Source organism: Ambystoma mexicanum, chromosome 13 (assembly GCF_040938575.1).
Source record: "Ambystoma mexicanum isolate Mex_15411 chromosome 13, UKY_AmexF1_1, whole genome shotgun sequence".
Lineage (NCBI taxonomy): Eukaryota > Metazoa > Chordata > Amphibia > Caudata > Ambystomatidae > Ambystoma > Ambystoma mexicanum.
The window spans coordinates 315166330-315190523 of record NC_090938.1 but is presented as its reverse complement, the minus strand read 5'-3'; the positions used below and the strand labels follow the sequence as shown (position 1 = coordinate 315190523).

Below are 24194 nucleotides of genomic sequence, written 5' to 3'. Positions count from 1 at the left end.
GAGCAATGCTGATAGCGGGCAGCCCTGTCTTGTCCCTCTGCACAAGAGGATTTCGGAGAAGCTTTTATTTCCAAGTTTAATTTTAGATGTTGGGTATTTGTAGAGGAGGCCTATCATTTGGATGAATCGTTTGCCGAGGCCCATTCGTTCTAATATTGCAAATAGAAAGGGCCATTCCACAGAGTCAAACGCTTTCTCGGCGTCAAGAAGCACTGCTACCGCTTGGTTTTCTGGGTTGAGGGCCTCCATTACTCCAAACATTCTTCTGAGGCCGAATGATGTGTTTCTACGTGGAACGAATCCCGCTTGGTCCGCCAGAACCATTGCGGGCATGAGTGGCATCAACCTTCTAGTCAGGATTTTTGCAAAGATTTTGTTATACAAATTTATTAACGATATGGGCCTGTAAGAGGCGCAATCTTCCTTGGGTTTACCTGTTTTGTGTAGGAGAATGATATTCGCCGTGTAAAGGGTTGGTGGTAGTTGGTCTTTGACTATGGCTTCTTCGTAGACCTGGAGTAGGAGCAGGACTAGAATATCTGCAGAAAATTTGTAAAATTCACCTGTTAGGCCGTCCGGTCCTGGGGCTTTGGTACTCGGTAATTCTTTGATGACTTCTTGGATCTCTGCCGTAGTGATGGGTGCGTTCAACGGCTCAGTAACTCGGCACTCGTCCAATATAGTTCGGTTGTATTTAGGTATTCTGTTATTTCGGTGGGTTCCCTGGAATAATTGGAGTCGTATAGATTTTGGTAAAATTTGCGGAATGTTTCCAATATATCGTCTTCAGAGTACACAAGGGTTCCCGACGTGTCCAACGCCGCCTAAACTGTCGTGGGTTTTCGTTCTGCGGTGATTAGTCTTGCAAGCAGTGCACCGGGTCGTTGCCCTTCGCATACTGGCGGATTTTGTGGTGGCTTGCTAGGAATTTGGCTTCTCTGTCTGCTAGTGATCTGCAGGTTTCCAATTCTGCCTCGAGTGCAGCTAGCGAGCTGGGAGTATTTGTGACTTGATGCTTGTTCAAGTGTTTTGAGGCGATTTTCGCATGTGTTTAATTCTTTCCTTAACCTCTTTAGGATTCCATTTTCTTTTGCTAGGCACACTCCTCTGATAAAACATGTCAGCGTCTCCCAGAGTGTTCCCGGCGAAGCTACTGTGCCTTCGTTTGTGTCTCAAGGAATGTATTCAGTTCAGAGCGTAATTCATCGGCAAAGAGTTGATCTTGGAGGGCTCTGGGCTTGAATCTCCATTGGGGCCTGGTGAAGTCACTCTGAGATGTTGTGCACACTAAGGTGACCGCTGAATGGTCTGAGATGGACCTGGGTAGGATTTGGCATTCGCCCCATTGGAATCTATTAAGAGCCGACACGAGGATGTAGTCGAGTCTCGAGCTGGATTTGTGTACCCAGGAGTAGAAAGTGAACTCCTGAGAGTCGCAGTGTTTGCTTCTCCATATGTCAATGAGATTGTGTGCTTTGCAGATTTCGGTTATTTACATACTCACCTTGGAGGGAGGGGCGGTTGTCTTGTGCGTTTTGTCTGTGCGTGGATCGAGCGGGGTGTTTAGATCACCACCCCATATTATTGTGGCTTCCCCGTTTGATGCAATGTGGGTCTGGAACCAGTTGAAATTGTTGGGGCCATCGATATTGGGGCCATAGGAGTTGATCATGATTATTTCTTCCCTGTCTATGGTTCCGTGGACGAGCAGTGTTCTCCCTTCAGAGTCCCTCAGAGTCTGAATAAGCCTGAAGTTTGTTGTTTTGTTAATAAGTATGTTGACTCCTCTTGCGTATGATGAAAACGAGGCGAAGTATCTGTGGCATCCCCATGTTTTTGCCCAGTGATTTTCTGAGTTAGGTCGTAAATGCGTCTCTTGGATGACGGCCACATCGACGTTATGACAACGGAGATAGTGTAACAACTTCCTGGTTTTGGAAGGCTGGTTGCCCCCTTTAATCTTCCATGTAGCTAGTTTGAATTTGCTTAGAGTTGCTGTGTTGTTTCTGCTGCTCTATTACTGTTTGGTGATTATGGGTGCTTAAAGTGGCTTTTCTTGAGTGCATGTGGATTCGAAAAGGATATTTGTATATTCGAGGTGGAGACGTTGGTCCCGGTCGGGTTCGGGTGGGGCTGGTTTTGGCCCCGGTCGGTGCATGTCTTAAACTGCTGGCTTGTTTCTTCTGGGAACTCTTTCCCCAACTTGAGTCCCATCTCCCCTTTTCCCCTCCCTGTCGGGCAACCCCCAACCCGCCCAAAGATGACCCCTCCCTAGATAACTGAACAGTGCTGTGCACAGGGCGCTGGTGCCCTCCAAGAAACACCCATCCCGAGGTGTATGTAACTGACTTTTGCTCATTTTCCGATCCCCTAAATCCAGCTGAATGTGGAGCACTTTTCAGGGCGGATCGCTCCCGTTCCTCTCTCTCCTTCGTGGTCTAGGCATTTCATGTAATGGGCAACATCCAATATTGTCGAGAAAGATGTTGGCTTCTTCTGGTGACGTGAAGAATTGAGTTTTTTCAGCATGGAGGATGCGTAATTTGGCTGGAAAAAGCATTGAATATTGGATTTGTTCCTTTCGGAGGCGACGTTTATCTCCACCGAAGGCTCTGCGGGACGCTTGCACCACCGGTGAGAAATCAGGGAAGATTTAGATTTTGTCACCATCAAATTGAATGTCGCCTTTGTCCCTGGCCAGCCTGATTATTAGATCGCGGTCTCTGAAATTCAGCAGTTTGGCGATAATAGGGCGAGGTGCCGTTCCTGGTATTGGACGGTTGGTTGGGATCCTGTGGGCCCTTTCAACCACAAATAGTGGCGAGAAGGTGGTTGCTCCGAAGATTTCTTTGCATAGTTGTTCCACGAAGTCTTCCATTTTTGCAGGATTTTGTTGCTCACTGATCCCACCAGCCTAATGTTGCGGCGGCTGCGCCCTTCTAAGTCTTCGTTTTTGGCGACAATTTCTTTTACTGGCGCTCTAGTGATGACACTTTGAAGGACAGGGATGTGGCGTTATCTTCAAGATCGGAGATGCTCTGTTCAACGGTGTCGAGCCTCTCGCCGTGTTTATCAAGGCGGTGTTGTATTTGGTCAACTTTGGATGAGAGGGTATCAATTTTGGCATCAAGATTGCCTATGCCTGTTTTGAGTTCGAGCAGTATTTCTCGTATGTCGAGAGATTGGGGGGGTGTCGATTCGGTTTCCTGTTCCATGCTTGGCGATGGCGCCATCTCTCGATTCGTCTGCTTGGGAGTTTTGGCTATGGCCCCGGTTTCGAACATTCATTTTCGCTGTGATTTGTCTGTTTTGCCCATACTGGTATGGATTCTTGACTTTGCTGGGCCGGCGGCGTGGCTTCCAACTCGGATGAGCGCATGCCATTTGAATTTACGCCGCTGGATGTAGAGGGCCCACTCGACTGGCCCCGGGGGTGCTACCGGACTTGTGTGGTTTTGGCGGAAGATTGTGGGTGGCGTGAGTGATATTTATGTGGACCTGTGGTTGTCGGGCCCCGCCGTCGGGTTTCAGAATAACAGCCGGAGCCTTCCACGCATCCGCCGCTGCCGTGGAGTTATCGCAGTGCGGTGCGGGCCTAAGCGGTGAATTTTTTCGCTGTGTTCCTTGTTCGCGATTGGGGAACTGCTGGCAGGGCGTTTTGGCGATGGTGGGGCCCGGGGGCGTTTGGGTTTGGGGAGCTTGAGAGTTTGTAGCACACCGTGAGCTTTAATGTACTTCCTCGGCTGGGCCAGAGGGCCTGGATGGGGTAGCTGTGTGGGCCTCTCGCCTGTTCGTCGTGCAGGGTGTCTGACAGCGGCCTTCGATGTTGGCGGATCGTTCGCTGGAGGTGGGGCTGGGGCTGGAGCCGTTGGGATTTTGAGGAGTCGGAGGCTTGTGGATCGTCACTCCCATGGGGTCGGGCAGCCGTACAGGGATGTGCAGGCTGGGCTTGAGACCTGGGGCGGGGTGGGCGAGGCAGGGGCGGCGTCTCTCCTACCTGGTGCTGGCGGTGTGTCCAGGTTCATTCCCTCTCCTCTCCGGCTGGGTCTCGGGGGCCCCGCTAGTTGGAGGCGAGCGGCAGCGCCCTGTCCGTCCGGAGGCCCGATGACGCAGGTAGGCTGGGCGGGTTCTCAGCTGCCTCTGCTATTCTCGGTCTGTGGATTTCTGGCCCGCCGCAGGCACCACCTCCAAGGGACCCGGGCACCGCTCTCTTTGCTCGGCAGCCTGCTCCTCGGTTGACTCCGGTGGTGGTCGCTTTGGTGGGGATGTTGCTGGAGGATCGAATGCCCCGTCGCCGAAGTGCAGCCCCGCCGCGGCCTCGCCTCCGCCGCCGCTGCGTTGACCAGGATGTTGGCGGATGGCGTTGAAATTGGTATCCGTCAGACGTTTGAGTCTTGGAACACGATATCGTGACCGATGGAGGGGGATTCGGGGGTGTATGAAGCTATTTTATCAGGATCTTTCTCGGGATCGGTGCGGAGCTCTCTAGTGAGCTGCCATCTTGGACGGCTCTCTAGCGCCCTCTCTCTAGACCAGTGGTATTCAAACTGTGGGGCGCGCCCCTCTGGTGGGCCGCAGCCTCATGCCCAGGGGAGCGTGCACCCACAGCCTGAAAAGAAAAAAACAAAAACAGGCTAAATTACAAAAGGATCGTGCTGTTTCTTTATCAACAAGCAGCCGCCCCATCCATGGCCCCTGCCACACATGCTTAGTGCAACAGACGCCTGGCCTTTGTGGGGCCTCAGAGTACATTAAGAGCCTATTTATTGAAGACAAAAGAAAAGGCACACACCTTTTGCCAGGATGACTAGCCCCTCCCATCTGAATGCAGAGCAGGAAATAACTAATGATAGCTCATTAGTGACATAATGGTTTCCTGCCCTACTTTGAGATGAGAGGGGTAATAGGGTGGGTGGGCCAATCCATGGCAGCCAACTTCTCTGAGCTTGCATTTTTCAAGGATCACAAGTTGTGCTGCTGGCGTAATCTGGCTGATTGAGAGCCAATGCAGTTGGAAGGTGCCATTTCCTCCAACAATAAATAATACTCACCTGCAGCTTCAGTGATCCTCCTTCAGATTGCGTCCATCAACTCCGGGGTTGCATGCTGGCACGAGGTTCCTGCTTTTCTTTTCCTTTCAAAAAGATAAGTGGTGTTTATATAAATGAACAATAAATAAAGTGCTCAGAAACACTAGGAAAAATTAGGCGTGGGGGCCTCTGTTCTAGTTGATAGCACAGGCAGACCTTTTCAAGGGTAGGTGACTTGTGCAGGTTACAAAAGTGTATGGTGCCTAAAGCAGCGACTAAATGTAGGGCCCATTTGGGAAATGAAAGGGTTGTTTGACAAAGGGCACTAGCAAATGTGTCGAAGCGTTATGAAAACCACACAAACAACAAATGTCATACCTTCCCGCGTTCCCACACGTGTCACGATGAAAACAGTACCTCATGCGTGGGTGCACCTACCTGGGCGCCAAGGGGAAAGCCCAAAACACGGCTAACCCCAAGTCTTTTCCGACAGCTGAATTTCATGATTTTTTCAGAAGGGCACACCATATAGATATGGGCCATAGGTGTCCAAGCCACCAAGGAAAACAGGGAACCCCATGCATTTCCGAAAAGAGGACACCCGTGGTAATCCGCAGAGGTCTGACTTGCGCTAATCAGCCCAGATGTTATTACCTAGAAACCCCGACAAAGTGAACATTGTGTTTTTTCCCCCACCAAATATCACATTTTTTCAGGGATTGTGGCTAATAAATTCTCTGCCGCTTCACGCAATTCAGACCTCTGTGCATTCCCACGGGTGTCCTCTTTTCAGAAATGCATGGTGTTCCCAGTTTTCCTTGGTGGCTTGGACACCCTAGGCCCAAATCCGTATGGTGTGCACATGAGTCAAAATCCTGCAATCCTGCTGTGCGAAAAGAGTTGGGTTTACCCATGTTTTTTGATTCGCCCTTTGCACCCCGGTAGGTGCACCAACACATTTGAGGTACTGTTTTCATTGGGACATACGTGGGAACGCAGGATAGTAGGCCATGTGTTGTTGGCGGCGTGTTTCGGTAGGTGACCAGATTAAAATGTGCGGAAATTGTTTTTTTGCCCCAAATTTGGACTTTGGCAGGGGTTCTGGGTAATAAATTCTGGGGCGATTTGCGCAAGTCAGACCTCAGTGGATTCATACGGGTGTCCTCCTTTCAGAAATGCATGGGGTACCCAGTTTTCCTTCGTGGCTTGGACACCCTAGGCCCATATCTGTATGGTGTGCCCTTCTGAAAAAATCATGAAATTCAGCTGTTGGAAAGGACTTGGGGTTAGCCGTGTTTTCGGCTTTCCTCTTGGTGCCCAGGTAGGTGCACCCACACATGTGCGGTACCGTCTTCGTCAGGACACGTGGGGGGACGCGGGAAGGTAGGCCATGTGTTGTTGGCGGTGTGTTTAGGTGGGTGGCCAGAGCGAAATGTCTGAGAATTGTCTTTATTTCCAGCCAATGTCAGAGACATTTCCCTCTGTCTACTCACCGAAACACGTCGACAACAACGTCGACAACAACAGATGTCATACCTTCCCACATTCCCACAGGTGTCCCGACGAAAACAGTACCTCACATGTGTGGGTGCACCTACCAGGGCGCAAAAGGAAAAGGGTAACCCACTGGTAATTCCAAGCCTTTCGGCATACCACATTTTGTTCATGTGGGCAACCTACAGATTTGGGGCTAGGGTGTCAAAGCCAGCAAGGAAAACAGGGAACCCCATGCATTTCCCAAAAGAGGACACCCGTGGGAATCCACAGAGGTCCGACTTAGGCAAATCGGCCCAGAATTTATTACCCAGAACTCCCAGCAAAGACCCACATGGGAGAAGGGTGCCCAAGGCCAGGGATATTACCGCCGACTTTGCTGGAGCTCTGGCTGCCCTGCGTTACAGCTTCTCCCTACTAGGGAGTCCCGGCAGTGTGCCAATACCTCCCCAAAGGGAAAAGCTGTAATGCAGCCCTGCCGCAACTCCAGGACGGTTAGATGGGATGTCCCTGGCCTTGGACATCCTTGTACCATGTTGGTGTACCGTCTCCGAAGCACAGCGGCAGCTCCAGGGAGCCCCGGCAGGATCCACGTTCATCCCCAGAGGGGACACCTGTAACGTAGCACAGCCAGAGGTGCAGCCTGGACTTGCAGATGGACAACCCACATGGGAGGCATCTGCTCCCAGGGAAACACCAATGTTCTGCCGGTATGGGGGGCAATTTGTGGCCTGCCCATGCAGTTGTGTCCCAGCCCACCAAAATATCTGCCCAGATGGCCCATTCCCACCCACACCACCAACAATCCAGCCCCAGTCTCACCCACCCTACTGACAGTGGGCCCTAACCATAGAATAATTAAAAAAACAGTACTTGCATAACATTGCAGCTGCTCGCGTAGAAAAAGCTGTAAACAAAACAAAAAACATGCATTACCTACGGTCACCCCAGCAAAAACAAATCTACACATTTTCCAAGCATGCCCGCCCCTTGCAAGCCTTCCCTGGTGGTCTACTGAACCTCACCCCCCCTAGTGAAAACACATTTGCCCCTTCCTACGGGCAGATATCTGCCCCCAGGGAGGGCTGCATGAGGTGCCCCCCACACTCCATTTGGGGTGGGGGGAGAAGCCCACCCAAAACGTAAAACAGGCCCCCCAATGGATGGGGCAGTAGGGATTGGGCATCCTGGGGGCAGATTGGCAAACCAATGTGCCCATCTGCGCCAAGGCAAGTTTGGTAAACAAAGAAAAAAAATTGAAAATGGCAGGCTGCACTTTAGGCGGGGCTGAGGGGCACCCTACACCGCCAGGTAATTTTGTAATGTGAACGGGGGTGCACCTCTCCACCCCCACCCCAATTGGAGGGGCGGCGCATCTCATGTAACCCTCCCTGGGGGCAGATATGTGGGGGGCTGTCCTGCACTCCTCCCTGGGGTCAGGTGTCCCTTCCTAGGAGCAGATATCTACCCCCAGGGAGGGCTGCATGACATTGTGGGTGGGGGGGCCACCACCCCTTCCCATTAGAAAATTCCCCATCTGTTTGGGGTGCCCCACAGCCCTCCCTAAAATGCTGTCTACCATTTTCACTTTTTTCCTTTTGGTTACCCAACTCCCCTTGGCGCAGATGGGCCCAATACTGTGCCATTCTGCCCCCAGGGTGCCCAAAATCTACTGCCCCACCCATTGGGGGGCCTGTCTGCCATTTTGTGGTGGCCCTCTTCCCCCCCTCATCCAAATGGGTGGCAGGGTCACCTCATGCAGGCCTCCCTGGGCCTACTACAAACGGCTGCCTGAGGTACACCCCCCCTCCATTTGGGGTGGCAGGGGAGAGCGCCACAACATTTTTGGGACTGCCCCCCAGTGGGTGGGAGAGTAAGGCTTGGGCACCCTGGGGCCAGATTGGCACACCAATGTGTCCCTCTGCACCAAGGAAAGTTTGTTAAACAAAGAAAAACATTGAAAATGGTACACTACACTTTAGCGCGGGGCTGAGGGGCACCCTAAACCTCCGGGGAATTTTCCAATGTAAAGGGGGGTGGCCCTCTCCCCCCCCCCCACACCAAATGAAAGGGGGCCATCTCAATCAGCCCTCCCTGGGGTGGAAAAGTGGGGTACATCTCATGCAGCCCTCCCGGGGGTCCGATGCCCCTTCCTAGGGGCAGATATCTGCCCCCAGGGAGGGCTACAATGGGTGCCCCCATTTCCCCTTGGGTGCGGGGGAGAGGACCACCACCCTTTTCTGTAAAATAAATCCCTGGTGGCTTACTGTAAGCAGCCCCCACCCCCCCCCCCCACATTCAAAAGACATCCCTGGTGTCTAGTGGCACTGCTAGCCACGGATTGAGCGCTCTGCGCCCGATCCGTGACCAGTAATGCTGTCACACAAGGTATTGTTGGAAAGGGGAGATTCTCCCCTTTCCAACGACACCTTCCTCGATCCCCGGCTTGAAATACAGCCGGAGATGATGGGAGAGGGAGAAGGGAGCTTACCTTCTCTTTTCATCGCGGCAGCCTGAAATGGCTGCCGCAGTGAAATTACTTTCACGTTGTTGTGCTTTACGCACGCCAACGTGAAGTTGAAGGTAATCCAGCCCCCTGGCAGTGAGGGGGGACTCCCCCCCCCCCACCCCACCCCCCCTCACATAGACCGGGGGTTGGATTACAGTTTTGAGCGATCGCACAAAACAAGGTGCCAAAAAGGACATGCTATCTCGTCCTTGGCACCCTGGAAGTAATCCCAAAGACGAGATACCTCGTCCTTGGCACTTAAGGGGTTAATACCATGGCAACAGCATCAGAACTGTTTGACATTGTACATTATTTTATGAGCAGCCACTGTGAGATGAGAAGCCTGCGTAGGAATCTGCACAGATGGCGCGCCTTCAATGTGTGGCGATAGATCAGGAGGTGAAGGCCAAAGTGTTAGCAGTTGCTCCACATGTTGCATGGACACACTGCATAATTCACAGTGCTTGCTGCTCGGAATATGGACAATGAACTTTCTGATGTACTCCGTTCAGCTGTAAAAATAGTTAATGCCATCAAAGCACAGCCGACAAGCACATCTCTTTGCAATTGTTTGTGCAGAAATGGGGTCAGAACATGATGGTTTGCTCTTTCACACAAAAGTCAGATGGCTGCCCAGGGGAATAGTACTGCAACGTGTTTTTTTTAAAAACTTTTCTTTATTGGCAAGAAGCAGTAGCAGGTACACAACACAGTACAAAAGCAGTTACAATCACAGTATTTGCTCTTATATTACATCTAGGAAATGTGCAGAGGGGTGAGCAATCCGCCCAGTTTTATGTCCGAGTAGGAGTCATTATTAATCCTGTGCGCCCAGCAGAGGAGGAGAGTGGGGCCCTGCATTCTCCATGCTGCTAAAGTAGCTGCAGAAGTGCGTCCATACATTTCTTGGGCGGGAGTGCTCTGGAAGGGAGTTGATATATTCCTCCTCGCATGTTTGTGTCCATGTGAGCGCTCTCAACCACATTTCAAACGTGGGGGGAGAGCGACGTTTCCAACATTGCAGTATGCATTTTTTAGCCACCATAACACTCATATTAAAAAATGTGGACATCTCCCACACCTTCTCCTTCCCAAACCCCAAATGGAACAGCCTGCGGGTCGAGAACCACAGTGGTCTCAACTATTTCTGAAAGGGCCTCAGTCACCGCACTCCAGAACTTGCCCAGTGCCCTGCAGGACCAGAACATGTGCATGTGGTCGGCATTTTCTAATTTACATCTTGGGCAGCAGTGTATCTGATTGCACGCAAATTTCGCCACCTTGTGTGGCGTGCAGTATAGGCGGTTGAGAAGTTTATATTGTATACAGCGGAATCTAAAATTGAGTGAGACCCTACGAGTGTGTAAACATATTTTCTGCCAAAAACTATCTAATCTCCAAGCCTAGCTCCTCCGCCCATTCCACACGCGGGCCGGGGGGATCATTCTCAGCTTTTTCCAGTAACAATTTCTATAACGAAGAAACAATGCCCCTGCCATCTGCTGAGTTAACGATGTAGTGAATCTGGAGGCTCGTCTGGGTAAGATGGCCACATGTCACGGACCGCGGCTCTCAGCCTAAAATACTGCAGTAATTCTAGAATGGAGCGTGAGTGGCCCAGGCGCCAAGTCTGAGGGGTAATGAATTTGCCTTCAGGGTATAAGTCTGCCAGTACTTGGTATCCCAGGCCCTGCCAGTGTTGGGCAAGTAGTTTGTCATACGTGGGGCAAGGCCAGGGAATTGCCATAATGGTAACCACTTAGTAGTATGGCCGGTGTTCAGGCTGAGGGCGCAATAGACTATTCCATGCAGCAATTGTAGTGGCCACTGGGTCAGCTGGGGCATCCGCACGGTATTCCTCTGCTGCGAGTTTCACATGGCGGGGTGCAGTTGGGAACTTATACCAGTGTGTGGCGTGCTGGGCTTGTGCAGCAATCCAGTATCATGTGAGACCAGGCATAAAGCCCCCTCTCTCATAAGGGAGAGTCATGTGTTGCCACTTCTTTTGAACCGCGCCGGAATGCCAGAGGAATTGGGTGAATGTGGAGTGGAGCCTTACGAAATAATGCTTCCCCGGCCAGATCGGGACATTGACAAAGATGTAAAGGAGTATGGGAACCACTAACATTTTTATCAACGAGAGCTTGCCCGCTAAGGAAAGTGGGAAATTGCGCCATCTAGCCATTTTGGATTCTATGAGCCGAGCTGCAGCAGTATAGTTGTCCTCCAAAAGGGAGGAGCGAGGCAGAGATACCTGAACCCCTCGATATTTGATAGCACCTGGGGACCACCGAAGAGGGAACTTGCTGGTAGGCTGCTGAGTGGCTGCAGTGAGAGGGAATATCTTCGATTTAGAGTAGTTGATGGTGAAACCCGAGAAGGTACCTATTTTTGTGATGTCATGGATAATGGGATCCAGGTGCGTAGACAGATCTCTAATGTACAACAATACATCATCCGCATACAGTGATATTATTTCAGGCATGCCCTGCAGGCGTATACCCTTCCGGGTGTGGCAAGCTCTGACACTGTCGGCCATAGGTTCGATGACTAACGCGAATAGGCTAGGAGAGAAGGGGCAGCCCTGTCGGGTACCCCTGTATAGTCTGAAGGGTGAAGATGTCTGGGAATTGACTAGGACAATAGTTTAATATATGACAGCATTCCCGGGCCCATCCCTATTTTTTTGAGGACTGCCCACATATACTTCCAGGACACAATGTCGAACGCCTTCTGGGCGTCCAGCGCAACTGCGTCTGCTTGGGGGTCAATCCTGGATATGACATCGAAGAGCCGTCGGATGTTAAGGGCAGTTGAGCAAGCTGGGACAAAGCCGATTTGGTGCTCGTGCACCAGGTACGCAATTGGAAGAAATCTGCTCGCTAACACCTTTGCAAATATTTTCGTGTCTGTGTTTATAAGTGACAAGGATCCACACTCATCGAGGGGTTTGCCCGGTTTGGGGAGAACAGTAATGAGTGCCTCGCACAGGGATTGGGAAAGTGATTCAACCCAGACTTCAAGCAATTTTGGCACTAGAATGGCCACATATTCCTGATAAAACTCAGGAGTGAGTCCGTCAGGTCCCCGGACTTTACCCCTCAGGCGGTATGAGATGGTTTTGACCATCTCCTCCAGGGTGATAAGGGCGTCAAGCTGGTCTCTGGTGGCTTGGGATATTTGGGTCATGGGAATTTGGTCCAGTAGGTCAATGATGTCTTGGGTGGCGTGCTCCTGCTGGGGCGTGTATAAGGCAGCGTAAAATTCAGAGAAAGCGTCCAGGATTCGCTGGTCTGACCAGTTTTGTGTTCCACTCACATCTGTGATGCAATCAATGCGAGTCCTACCCCCCTCAGCGCACACCAGTCTGGCCAATGTTCACCCCGGTCTATCCCCCTCTCCATACTTTAGTGCCGCTAACGGGCGTGTGTAGTACCGCATTTCCCTCATGGCATGAGATTCAAAAACGTCCTGCTCCGCTCTGATCATTGCCAGCTTTGCTGGGGTAGACAATGTGGCACATTCACACTCTAGTTGCTTGAGTTTGTTTTCAGGGCGCTGTAGGTCACGTTTTATGAGCTTAATTATCCCAGCTTCTTTGGATGTACACATGCCCCTGAGGAATACCTTAAATGCCTCCCAGCAAGTTCCCTTCAATGTGTCATGTTTGTTGCAGTCGAAGAAGGTATTTATATCAGACAGTATCTCGGCTTTGAACACTATGTCACGTAGTGCTTCTGATTTGAAGCGCCAGGCAGTGAAAGCAGGTGTGTCAGTCCCTAGGCTCATTTGCAATACCACCGGGGAATGGTCCGAGAGCGTTCGCACCAGCATCTGGATGTCTATGACCCTGCCCATGATACCGCTCGATATTAGAAAGAGATCTATGCTAGACGAGCTGTCATGTACAGATGAGTAGTAACAGTACTCCCTTGCGTGTGGGTGAAGTGCCCGCCAAGCATCAAGTATGGACAACGATTTCATGTGTGTGTGCAATCGGCGGGCTGCGCGGGACGTGATTCTACAGGTCGCCCCAGTTCTATCAAGGACATTGTCTAGTATAAGTTTCATGTCCGCCCCCCCCCCCCCCAAATAAAATGGACACCAATGTATCTCATAAGCAGGGTGGCTACCTCATCATAGAACTCAGGTGTGTCCACATTCGGGCCATAAGTGTTTACCAGCAAGCACTCCTCCCTCCCTAAGACACAGTGAAGTATGATATATCTGCCCTCAGGGTCAACATGACTCGTCTTCAGTGTGAATTCCACCGATTTATGAACAAGAGTCAACACCCCCCTGGATCAGGTGGAGTATTTAGTGTAGAACCTATTAGGGCCCCATGTTGGCACTGGGGAGGATGCGAGGTGCCCCAAGGCGTGTGTCTCCTGAAGGAGTATTTTGATACTGTGTCTCTGGGCATTTGCAGCGATTCTGCTGGCCTTTGTAAAGTTGCTCAGATCTCGGACATTCCACGAAATGAGTTTAATATTCACAACCTATAATCACGGAGCATCCCAAAAGTAGGATCTATCACCACTAAGCACTGTGTGCAAAGCCGCGGCGCGCTAATAGCACAAATCGCCCTCAGCAACTGCTCTCTTGCCAGTTTTCACATAAGATTCCCCAACTGTGCCTCCCCCCACCCTCACTGCCCAGCCCCAACCAGCAGTGTGATATTCCCTACCCGTAAGACTGGTTCGAGCGTGCCAACCCCAACTCGGCACCCCCAGTCCGCAGGCCCAACTGGGCCACATTCTTAACTGATTTAGCAAGGCACACATTGCAACCGCAGTGTGGGTCACCGCTGCCGTGCGTCCAACATTGCTTACAGATTGACATAGAAAGCAAGCAAGTGTATCCATCAACGGCAAAAATTACCAGGGATTACAACAATAATTAAAGTATGCATACCAAGCTGACCATAACATGTAAAGCATGAATACCAAAGCCCCCACATATTTTAACCAGGGAGCGGCTCCTCACTCGCCTGCACAACAGCCCCCGGCCAACCACAGGGAAACATTCATCTTGAATATAAGCAAGGCAGAGGTTCTGTTAACAGGAGACAAATGACCCATGATAAGGCGAGTCATTGTTCCACCCGGGAAAAACCCGTCTCAGGCGGCAGTTGGCAAAGGCCTCAGTCATTTTTGACCAGGTCATCCACTGGTTCGCTGAGCGGGTCGTGTGCCTCTATGTATTTCACCGCTTCGTCCGGGACCGTGAAGAAATAAAGTTTATTGCGATGGGTGAACTTTAGACAAGCGGGAAAGAGCATAGCATACACGATCTTCGGTGTCCAGTCATAATGTCGAATACAATAATATCGAAAGTCAAAATGTCGAAAAAAAATGTCGAAAATAAAAATGTCGAATTACAAAAATGTCGAATTTTTTTCGATTTTTTTTCGAAATAATGTTTAAATAATTAATTAATTATATTTTATAAAACATATTTTTTTTAAATGGTTAAAGGTATATCCATGGTGAGTGGGAGGGATGGGGAGGAGGGGGGGGGGGGGGTTGGGGTAGGGGTTTGGGATGGGGTTTTTTAATAATTAATTATTGAATTAATGTTTTATTAAATACTTTTTTACAAAAATTAAAGGTATATCCATGGGGGGTGTTGGGGGGAATGGGGAGGAGTGGAGGGTTGGGGTAGGGGTTTGGGATGGGGGGTTTGGGGGGGACCCCCCCAATAAAAAACGTTAGTATATGTGATATTTTACATAGTTATTTTAACATTGGTTTTTCGATTTTTTTTCGACATTTTATTTTCGAATTAATGACTTTTTCTGTTTTCGACATTTTTGAATTCGACATTTTTGAATTCGACATTTTTGTAATTCGACATTATTTTTTCGATATTATGACTATAAACCACAATCTTCCTGTCTCTCAACATCTTTTTCACTCCGTTTAATTTTCGTTGCTCTGCTTGCACTGCCATCGAGAAATCCAGGAAGATCCTGATGATCTGCAATTCCAGCCTAAGCTCCCTTTTTTCACGTTTCAATCAGAGGATATGATCCCCGTCTCTGTAGCTCAGGATCTTTGCTATTATGGGCCTGAGAAAGTCACCCGGTTTAGGATGGAGAGCCAGAGCGTGGTGCGCACGCTCCACATCAAAGAACGGGGAGAGCTCTGGGTTGCCGAGCAGGTCTCGGAGCAGTTTTTCGGTTGCAATCTCCATGCGACCCTTGAGTGCAGATTCTGGAACGCCCACGATACAAATATTGTTCCTGCGAGATCTGGACTCCAAGTCGTCGCACTTGTATTTTGACGGATTTCATGTCGAGGGCAAGCTGTGTATCGGTATTCTGCAGCACCTGGATCAGATCCTCATTGGCACAGATTCTTGTTTCCGCTTCAGTGATCCTGGCTGCGTGTTGGTCGAGCTTGGATTTCAGCGATGCAACATTCGCGTTTATGTCATCCAATTTTTCATGGAATGATGCAAAATTTTCCGCCATTGAGTCCATCATTTCTGCCAGGTTGAGGTCATGGGGGGGGGTCCAGCTGGGAATCCGTATTTTCTTGGTCATTGGAGGGGCCCCCCCTGTTCCGGCCTGTGCACCGCCTTAGCGAACATGTCCATAGCCCTGGATGGGTTTGCTCCCCGTGATCTGTTGGACATCGTGGGACCGGGCGATAGGCCCCTTGGGATAGTTAGTTAGACGTAGCGTGTGCACTCCTAAGATGCTCAATGCCTCAGGTCACCCAAAATGAAGGTAAGTGGGGAGGCGGTGTGATAGAAGCCTTAGCAGTGGATGCCCAGTGTACTGTCTCAGCTTTGCCAGGGGAATCCGGTGGGCTCTCTAGAGTACGCCGGACCTTAGGGGGTCCCAGTCGCCACAGCCGAGCCCCACCCAGAGACCAGGGAGGTCAGGTATATTCAGGCTAGGTGCTGCAGAATGTGCGTGCAAGGGCAGGGTTTTTGTGGGAGCCGCAGTGCAGCAGGCACGCGGCTCCCCGTGCCACACACGATATGCCGGCGGGCAGAGACCACCAAACCCGACCAACACCCGCGGCGGGCCAATCCAACAGCCGATGGCAGTGTCCGCTCATTTGACAGTTTAGAAGGTATACTAGGAGGGCCTCCTTAATAGTGTCCAGTTGACCAGGGATGTATGTCTGGGGGCCCAGGCAGCGGTCACAGTCACAAGACACGTAATGTTGCTGCAGTACAAGGAAGAGGGAGATGGTCCACAGCACAATGCACCACAGGGTGCCCGAAAGGAGCTCGGGACCTCGGCGACACAGCCCACGGCCAGCTTCAGATGGAGCGCTGGCGGTCCCGACGGGTGCACGCACGGCCTAATCCAGTCAGCAGAGCGCAGGAGCCCGTGGCTCGAAGGGGCGAGCCCCGGCAGCAGTCACAGTACACAGCTCGTCATTAATTAGGAGAGGAAGACCGGAAGCCACAGCACGCCGGCCGTAGGGGAGCGGGTAGGTGATGGCGAGCCCCCCCCCGCGGGCCCCCACTGGCAGGGCCCCCCACAGGTCACATGCCCCAGGAAGGAGCAGGCAGGGGCCCCACCAGTCACCTCCTCGCAGCGCCTCCACTCCCCGTCCGCCTACCTGGAGCCCAGCCCCCAGCAGCTGCACGCAGGGGCGCGGGCAAGCCGCCACGGGCCCGCCTCCGACACCCGCTCCGTCAAGGGTGTCTCCAGTTCACTCCAGCCAGCCCCAGCCCGCAGGTGGCGACAGACCCGGCACCCAGGGAGGGTGCGTTCTCAGCAGGGGGGTGGGGAGGGTCCGCACTCACAGGACCAGCCCAGAACAGCGCCAACCGTCCAGGACGCAGGTCGCTGCATCTCAGCCAGGAGCTTCAGTTTCCCTCGGGAGCGGCATTGGATATCCTTGGTGCTCAGGGTCGCCGCTGCAGGTGATTTCAGAGGTCTGCCATGTAGGATTCTGCCGTTGATGCCAGATATTTGCTGGTGGCACACAGAGCTACTAAGCTAGGCAGCCATTTTGCAGGCTGCTCAACAGCACCCCACTGCAGCGTGTGTTTGAACTCCAAAAACGAAGTGCAGCAATTCCTTTTGGATGTGGACACTGGCAAAGCAAACCATCTGTGTGATCCCCGTTGGCTTGTGCTCTTGGTATACCTTGCTGATATTTTCGATAAGCTAAATACCCTCATTATGTCTTTGCAAGGAGCCAATGCCAATTAATTTACAATGAATAAAAAAGTATTTACCTTCGAGAGGAAGCTAGACTTCTGGAAAAGAACAACTGGAGCTGGGGTAGCAGTTAATTTCCCATTGCTTGCAGAAGTAATTGAGGAAACAAGAGTACAACTTGCTGCATGTCCTAGAACCAATCACAAGTCACCTAATAACATCAAGGCCCAGCTTTGATAAATACTTCCCTGAAGAAAATTCTGGCATTAATGACTGGGTGATGCAGTCTTTTCTGGTAGAGGAGGTAGCGCATCTTCCATTTGATGCCCAGGAGGAGATCACTGAGGTTCTGAATCTGAATTTAGGAACATTGGCGTGGGTGACTTTTGGCTAAAGGTAAACCTGAAGTATCCTACATTGGCAAGGTCTGCTATAAAGTCTCTCTTACCCTTTGGGTCTTCCTACTTGTGCGAACTAGGCTTCTCAGCATTGGCTGTACTGAAAACTAAATACTGCACAAGGCCGGAAGTGGAGGACAACCTCAGAGTGGCGGTCTCAAAAATAAAGCCAAACATTGATTCACTTTCTGCAGAGAGACAGGCCCATCCTTCCCATTAGTACTTGCTCTGTAAAATCAAATTGCCCCAACAACATATCCCACCAAAATAATGTTTTTCATTTATTTTTTATTGAATCATTTTCATTTTAACTACAAGCAACTAAACAAAAGCAAAAACTACAGTACGAATACAAAAGAAAATACGCTGACCCCCCCTTGGGCCCATGCCTGGCTTTAAATTCACATATAGATTATCAACAGATTACGAGAATACGCAGACGTTGGGGACAAAATTGCAAAATAAAGTCGGATTGTAAAAATTCCTGCACCTCTGCCCAGTCAAAGGAAAATGTTGTCTGTTCACCCTCGATTGCATACCTAGTCCACTCCAATGCCACATAATTCCATATCCTATGAAATCATTCAGTCACTGTTGGAGGATCCTTGGATTTCCACTTTTGCGCAATCACCAGTAAAGTGGCCAGCTGCAGCACCACAAATGTTGTACACTTTGGTTTTGAATTTCCTCGCATAACAGAGTCAAAAATCAACAATAACTTAGCTTTCACAGAATTTAGTTTTGAGACACCAAACACTTGTTACATATGATTATCTATCTCTGCCCAGTATCCTGTTAACACTGGACAGTGCCACCATATATGACTCCAGTCCCCTATAGCCCCACAATGTCTCCAGCATAAATCTGACAAAGAGGATTTGATCTTGTGCAAGAGGGCAGACGTGTAATGCCACTGCGTTACCAGTTTTAGCCAAAACTCCTGCAGCTGTATGGAGCAGGTATATTTTGGTATGTCCTTCCACAACCCTTCCCATTCTTTGTCCGTGACAGGTGCCCCATAGTTAGCTGCCATCTGGATTTGTAATTCAAGAGGATGTTAGAAGATGACCCATTCAAAATGTTATATAAATTTGAAATTAAAGCCCTAATATCTGGATCTGTAGCAACACTTCTCAAAAGGGGTCAGTTCCCTATTTGCAGCCTGCATAAGCTGGTGGGGGGGGGGGAGTGGGGGCAATATCCAGTGGCGTACCTGGTAATACTGATAGTACTCTATTGCCCAATCCAAATCAAGCTTAAAACTGATCAAATGATTTAAAATCCCTGCCAATAAATAAATACCAGATTTTATTGCCTCCTGCCTGCTTCCATTTTGAAAATGCCCGACGATCACAGCCCAGTACAAACTTGGGACTATAAAATATCAGGGTAAAAGGGAAGGTGAATATCGTCAAATGCCACCTTCTAGCCACCCCATCCCACACCTCTTCGACCAAATGCATAATTTTGTTCTTATGAATATTAGGGGGGCAGTTTTTTCTTTCATGCCACAGTACTTCCCCTAGCTTGGACCCCGCAATGCCCAATCCATCTGCAGCCAGCATTTTTCTTCACCTACACCTCACCAATCCTTTCTAATTCTAAGTTGAGCTGCCTTTATAAAAAGCAGATAGCCCCAGTCCTCCTCTTGCAGTGGGAACCGTTAAAACCTCATAAGCCATTCTCAGAGGCTTATTATTCCATACATATTGAGATATCCTCCTACACAGTGTTTTGAAAAACCCCATTGGGATTTGAATCAGGAGAACCTGGAAGAAGTATAAGATTTTAGGAAGAACAGTCATCTTTATGACGTTCATCCGTCCCAGACATGAGCATCAGAGGACCCCAGTTTCCAAATAGATTCACAATTGTTTTTAGCAAGGGAGGAAAGTTAGCCCCAGAGATGTTCCAAATTAGGTGTTATTTTAACTCCCAAAAGTTTAATACATCCCTGTGCCCATCCAAATTTAGTTTGTGCATGTAAGGCCGATACAGTAGAGGGGGACAAAGTTAAGATTAAAATGTCTGATTTATCCAAATTAATTTTCAGACCTGCCACCGATCCATACTGCTCCAGTTCCCTCTATATTCCCGCTAAGGATAGTACTGGTTCAGAGATTGCCAATAGTATGTCATCAGCGTATGCCATGATTTTGTGTTCTGTCCCCCAAAGGAATATACCGTGTATATCCTGCGTTTGTCGGATTTTTGCAAGAAAGGGCTCCAGGGCAATGGCATACAACAAAGGCGACATAGGACAGTTTTGTTCCTCGCTGCAGGGATATATAGGAAGAAATGTGTCTATTAACAGTCGGGCCACTGGGAAATTCTAATTAACTTTAATTCTGGCTATAAATTGCAAGCCGAATCCCATTTTAGCCAAAACCTGAAAGAGGAATGACCACTACTCGGTCAAAAGCCTTTTCGGTATCGAGTGACAAAAGAAGTGCTAGGATCTGTCTAAGTGCCACTTTTTCCAACACATAGCACACCTGCTGTACGTTGTCATGTGTCTGTCGATGTTTTATAAACCCCGACTGGTCTGGGCCAACAACAGAAGTAACCCCTCAATCCTATTCGCCAAGACTTTTGAATAAATCTTTTCATCTAGATTAACACGATAGGTCGATAAGACCCACAGCGTCCGGGCCCTTACCAGGTTTTGGAAAAATAATAATTTTCGCTTCCTCCATAGAGGAGGAAATGCTCCTTGAGCACAAGAACGAGTTGTAAAGGAATGTTAACCTTAGAGCCAGCACACCACTAAATATCTTAAAAAATGGAGCAGAGAATCCATCAGGTCCTGGAGACTTATTAAGGGGAAGTGGCTTAATAACGGTCAGTACCTCTTCCGTAGAGATTTCCTTTTCCCGGCCCTCCCGCTCCAACCATGAGATCTGAGGGAGCTGCACTGTCTGGAGGTACGGAGTCTGATCTTTCATCTGGTTCCTCCGTATGGTAGAGATGTGAATAGGATAAATGGAATTGCGAAATTATTTGTGACGCTTCTGTTACTATGCCCCCATCTGGCAATTCAAATCGACAGGATAGTCTGTGCGGCGGTCTTCTGGCGTAATTGTCGCACCAACAGTCTATCCGGCTTATTAGCTTTAACGTAGTAGGACTGGTGTAAGTATAAGAGGGATGTATCTACTTTTTTAGTTAGAAGTAGGTTTAACTTGGCTCTAGCAGTTCTATAGGCTTTTAATATCACCAGATCTTTACGATTTCCATCTCCCTCATCACATGTTGCAATTCTCCTCCAGTGTTTCCACCAAAGCTGTTCTCCGTCGCCTCTTGAATGACGCCTCAGCAATAAGAGAGCCCCGAATTCGAGCTTTAAAGGCGTCCCATACCACAGTAGGGAAACTATCAGATGTCGTATTGATATCGAAATATTTCACCATCTTTGCCTCGATATTCCCCCTTATCACTGGGTCCTGAACCACCTCAAACAGAAATCGCTATGTCCATACTCGTTGAGTTACCCCTTCTATCTGTATTGTCAGTGGAGCATGATCAGAGAGCTCAATTGGATGGCAAGTCACGGATGTAGCCCAGCCCAGAAAAGTACTGGAAAGCCATACATAATCAATGCGGGAAAACGAATGATGAACATGCAAATAAAATGTGTATCCTTTCGCTTCCCCCTTTAGAGCCGGCCACGCATCAACCAAAGCTAGGTGAGCAAAGCTTTGTTTCAACAAATTCGTGTTGTCCGAAAAGAGTGCGTCGATGAGGTGGCTGCGCTCCAGTCATGCACGGGCTCCCAAGCTATGTTAAGATCCCCTTCTATTATGATGTCACCCTCCCAAAACATTTCCATCTGGATAAGAACATATTTCAGAAAGCCCTACTGACCTGCGTTTCGAGCACATATCAAGGCCACTGTCACCTTTTTATGGCCTAATTTCCAAATGGCAAACAAATACGGTCCCTCTTTATGAACATGCGTTTTCTAGACTTTTATATGTGGACCTGATTTCAATGCCAGCAACACAACTGCTACTTTAGCCTTTGCATTAGCCTGTATCAACAGTGGGTACCGACGAAGATGCAGTTTATGCTTAGCCAACATACATATATGCGTCTCTTGGAGCACCACCAAATCCGGTTGATGACGACCCAAGAGCATCCAGCTTCCTGCACTGGGCCAGTGTATTCAAGCCCCTTATGTTTAATGTAAAACACTTAAATTGACCCATCTGACTGCCATTACGTTTTATTTTAGATTACATATCCCAACATCACACGTACTCTCGAGTTTACTCCAACAATACCACGCTGAACCACCCCTCCCCCACCAACTTCCCCCTCCCGTTACTCCCTGCCTAGCCCAAACTTGTCACAAACCATCCCCTCTCAGTCTCCTGGTGTGGGCCACAGTTCCTAACAAAATCCGAGGCACCTGGCCCTAACCATGGACCCACCACTCCCCCAGGACATAGTGCGGAGTATCCTAAAACCACCCATCTGTACTATGACAAATAATCCCAAAACGAACCACTGAATGAACTGTTCATCTCATCCTCCATCATGCGACGATAGTGAGGCTTCTTCAGCTCCATAAACTTCCTTAACTTGAACCTGTGTCTCTTAATCAATTCTTTGGGAGTCGGGCCTTCCAATCGTCGTCCTGCTGCGTATTTTGCTTCTTTGCACGGCGCAATACCACCGACGATTCCCAAGGTTTCGATTGCTGGGGTACGCGTCCCACATTCGATATCGTTGCACCAACCCCTTCATCATCTTCAATATGCAACAAAGCCATTCCTGCCTCATGGGTCGTAACACTGCATTGTTTGCCTTCAAGGAGAAAAGAATTCCAAATGGGAAAGTCCACCTATACTTAATTCCCCGGTCTCGAAGTGCTCTTACAACAAGTTGCATTGTGTGCCTTTTCTGGAGAGTAATTTGCAATAAATCCAGGAAAAACTGGATTGCCATACCGTTGTAAGTAATCGTAGATTGTTCTCGTACCGTTCTTAAAATCTGCTCCTTTAGTTGATATGAGGTACATGCAGCTAAAACATCCGGTGGGCAAGCCCCTGGGTCATTCTTCTTAGGTCCCATCTTGTGTAGACGATCGATAGATGTTTGTGTGTTTTCTTTGACAAGGATAAATTCCGCAAAGATCTGGGTTATTGCATCTTTAAACTGTGAGTCGAGGACAGTTTACGGTAGATTTCCTACACTGATATTTAAGCGACAGGATCTATTCTCCAAGTCTTCATACTGTATTTCCATGTTTCGTGTTGTCCTGGCCAGTTCCTAAATGCAATGTCCGGCAATTTGCTGTCTTGTGAGAGAGCGTGCATTGCCTGTTCATTGGCCTCCATCCGCTCACTGAGGGTAGCAATGGCTTTACCAAAGTCTGTTAGTGATTGTTTTATCTCAGTGGAGAAGGACGTGAATTGCTCTTGAAAGGTGGCAGAGAATTATTCTTGAAATGCTTGAAAGCTTGCAGTGAAGTCCTCTTTTGCCACCCCCATTTCCTCTTCTGGGATGTCAGTACTACGTCATTGAGGGGGACGGACCACTGAGCAGGTAGGGGCTGTCTCCAAGCTCGTAGCACTCCAGAGCTTTTGCAGCAGATTAGGTTTACCCTGCAATTCCTTGGGAGACGGAGATTGATGTGACTTTTTCTTCCCCCTCGGCATATGATATGGCATTTATAACGCGCCTATACACAAGTGTTTCAAGGCGCGATGAGGCAAGGGAGGGGGAACAGTGGGAAGACAGAGACAACGATCTTACTAGGCCAGGTGACATTGAGATCGTGCAAGTGCAGGGGAAGTGGGAAAAAGGGAAAAAGTGCGGAGTGGGAAGGGGGCGGGGCAGTGCAGTACATGGGAACAACAGTAAAAATAGACAGAATAAATAAAATCAATAAGTAAAAGTGCAGCCACCTGGTGGCAAGTGCAAGGTTAAGTGCAGACATCAGGTGTCAAGCGCTGGTAGGGGGCTATAGGGATACTGAAAGCAGTCACCAAGTGAGGGGGATGCCAGGGAGACAGTGCAAGGATGCAACTGGCGAGGGAGGGGTCCTTGGCCCGTGATCAGAGGGTAACCAGGTTACCAGTGCAGTTTCAGCCAGGAGGTCAGCAGGGGAGAGGAGGAGAGAAAGCAGAACAAAGAGGAAGGTTTTGAGGGGCTTGCGGAACTGCAGGTGGTTCCTCAATTGAGGGATATCCTCAAGTTTCAAGGAGGCAGGGACGCTGTTCCAGATGGAGGCCCTAGCTGAAGAAAGATCTACCACCAACTCGATGCTTGGAGAAGCTGCTGACCCTGAAGGAGTTTGAGGCGGATGATCGAAGAGCTCGAGAAGGAAGATATTTAGGAAGAGAGAGAGTTGAAGGTATTGAGGCCCCAGGCCTCAGAAGGCCTTGTGAACAATGCAAAAGGTCTTGAACTTAATCCTCAGAGTAACTGGGAGCCAGTGCAGAGATTGCAGTCCTGGAGAGATACGATCCCTGGGCTTGAGGCTAAGGACAAGATTTGCAGTCCTGTTCTGGATGAGTTGCAGAGGGCTGAGTAGAAGCAGGCAGATTTAGAAAGAGGCTGTTGCAGTAGTACAGCCTAGAGAGAACCGATGCTCTGGAGACAGTGAGCTTCTGGGGGAAGGAGAG

At 49.5% G+C, this 24194-nt stretch overlaps 1 protein-coding gene across 11 annotated transcripts in view; it reads right to left on the bottom strand.

Annotated features, from left to right (window-relative positions):
• Nucleotides 1–24194, bottom strand: part of SDR39U1 (short chain dehydrogenase/reductase family 39U member 1) — a 2065420-nt gene that overhangs the window by 1729517 nt on the left and 311709 nt on the right. The window contains exon 1 of one of the 11 annotated variants that reach the window (XM_069633777.1): nt 5052–5121. The exons of the other annotated variants lie outside the window; for them this stretch is intronic. The gene's annotated coding sequence lies outside the window, so the exon portion shown is untranslated. Of the gene's footprint in view, nt 1–5051; nt 5122–24194 lie in introns of those variants that run through there. 11 annotated transcript variants of the gene reach the window in all.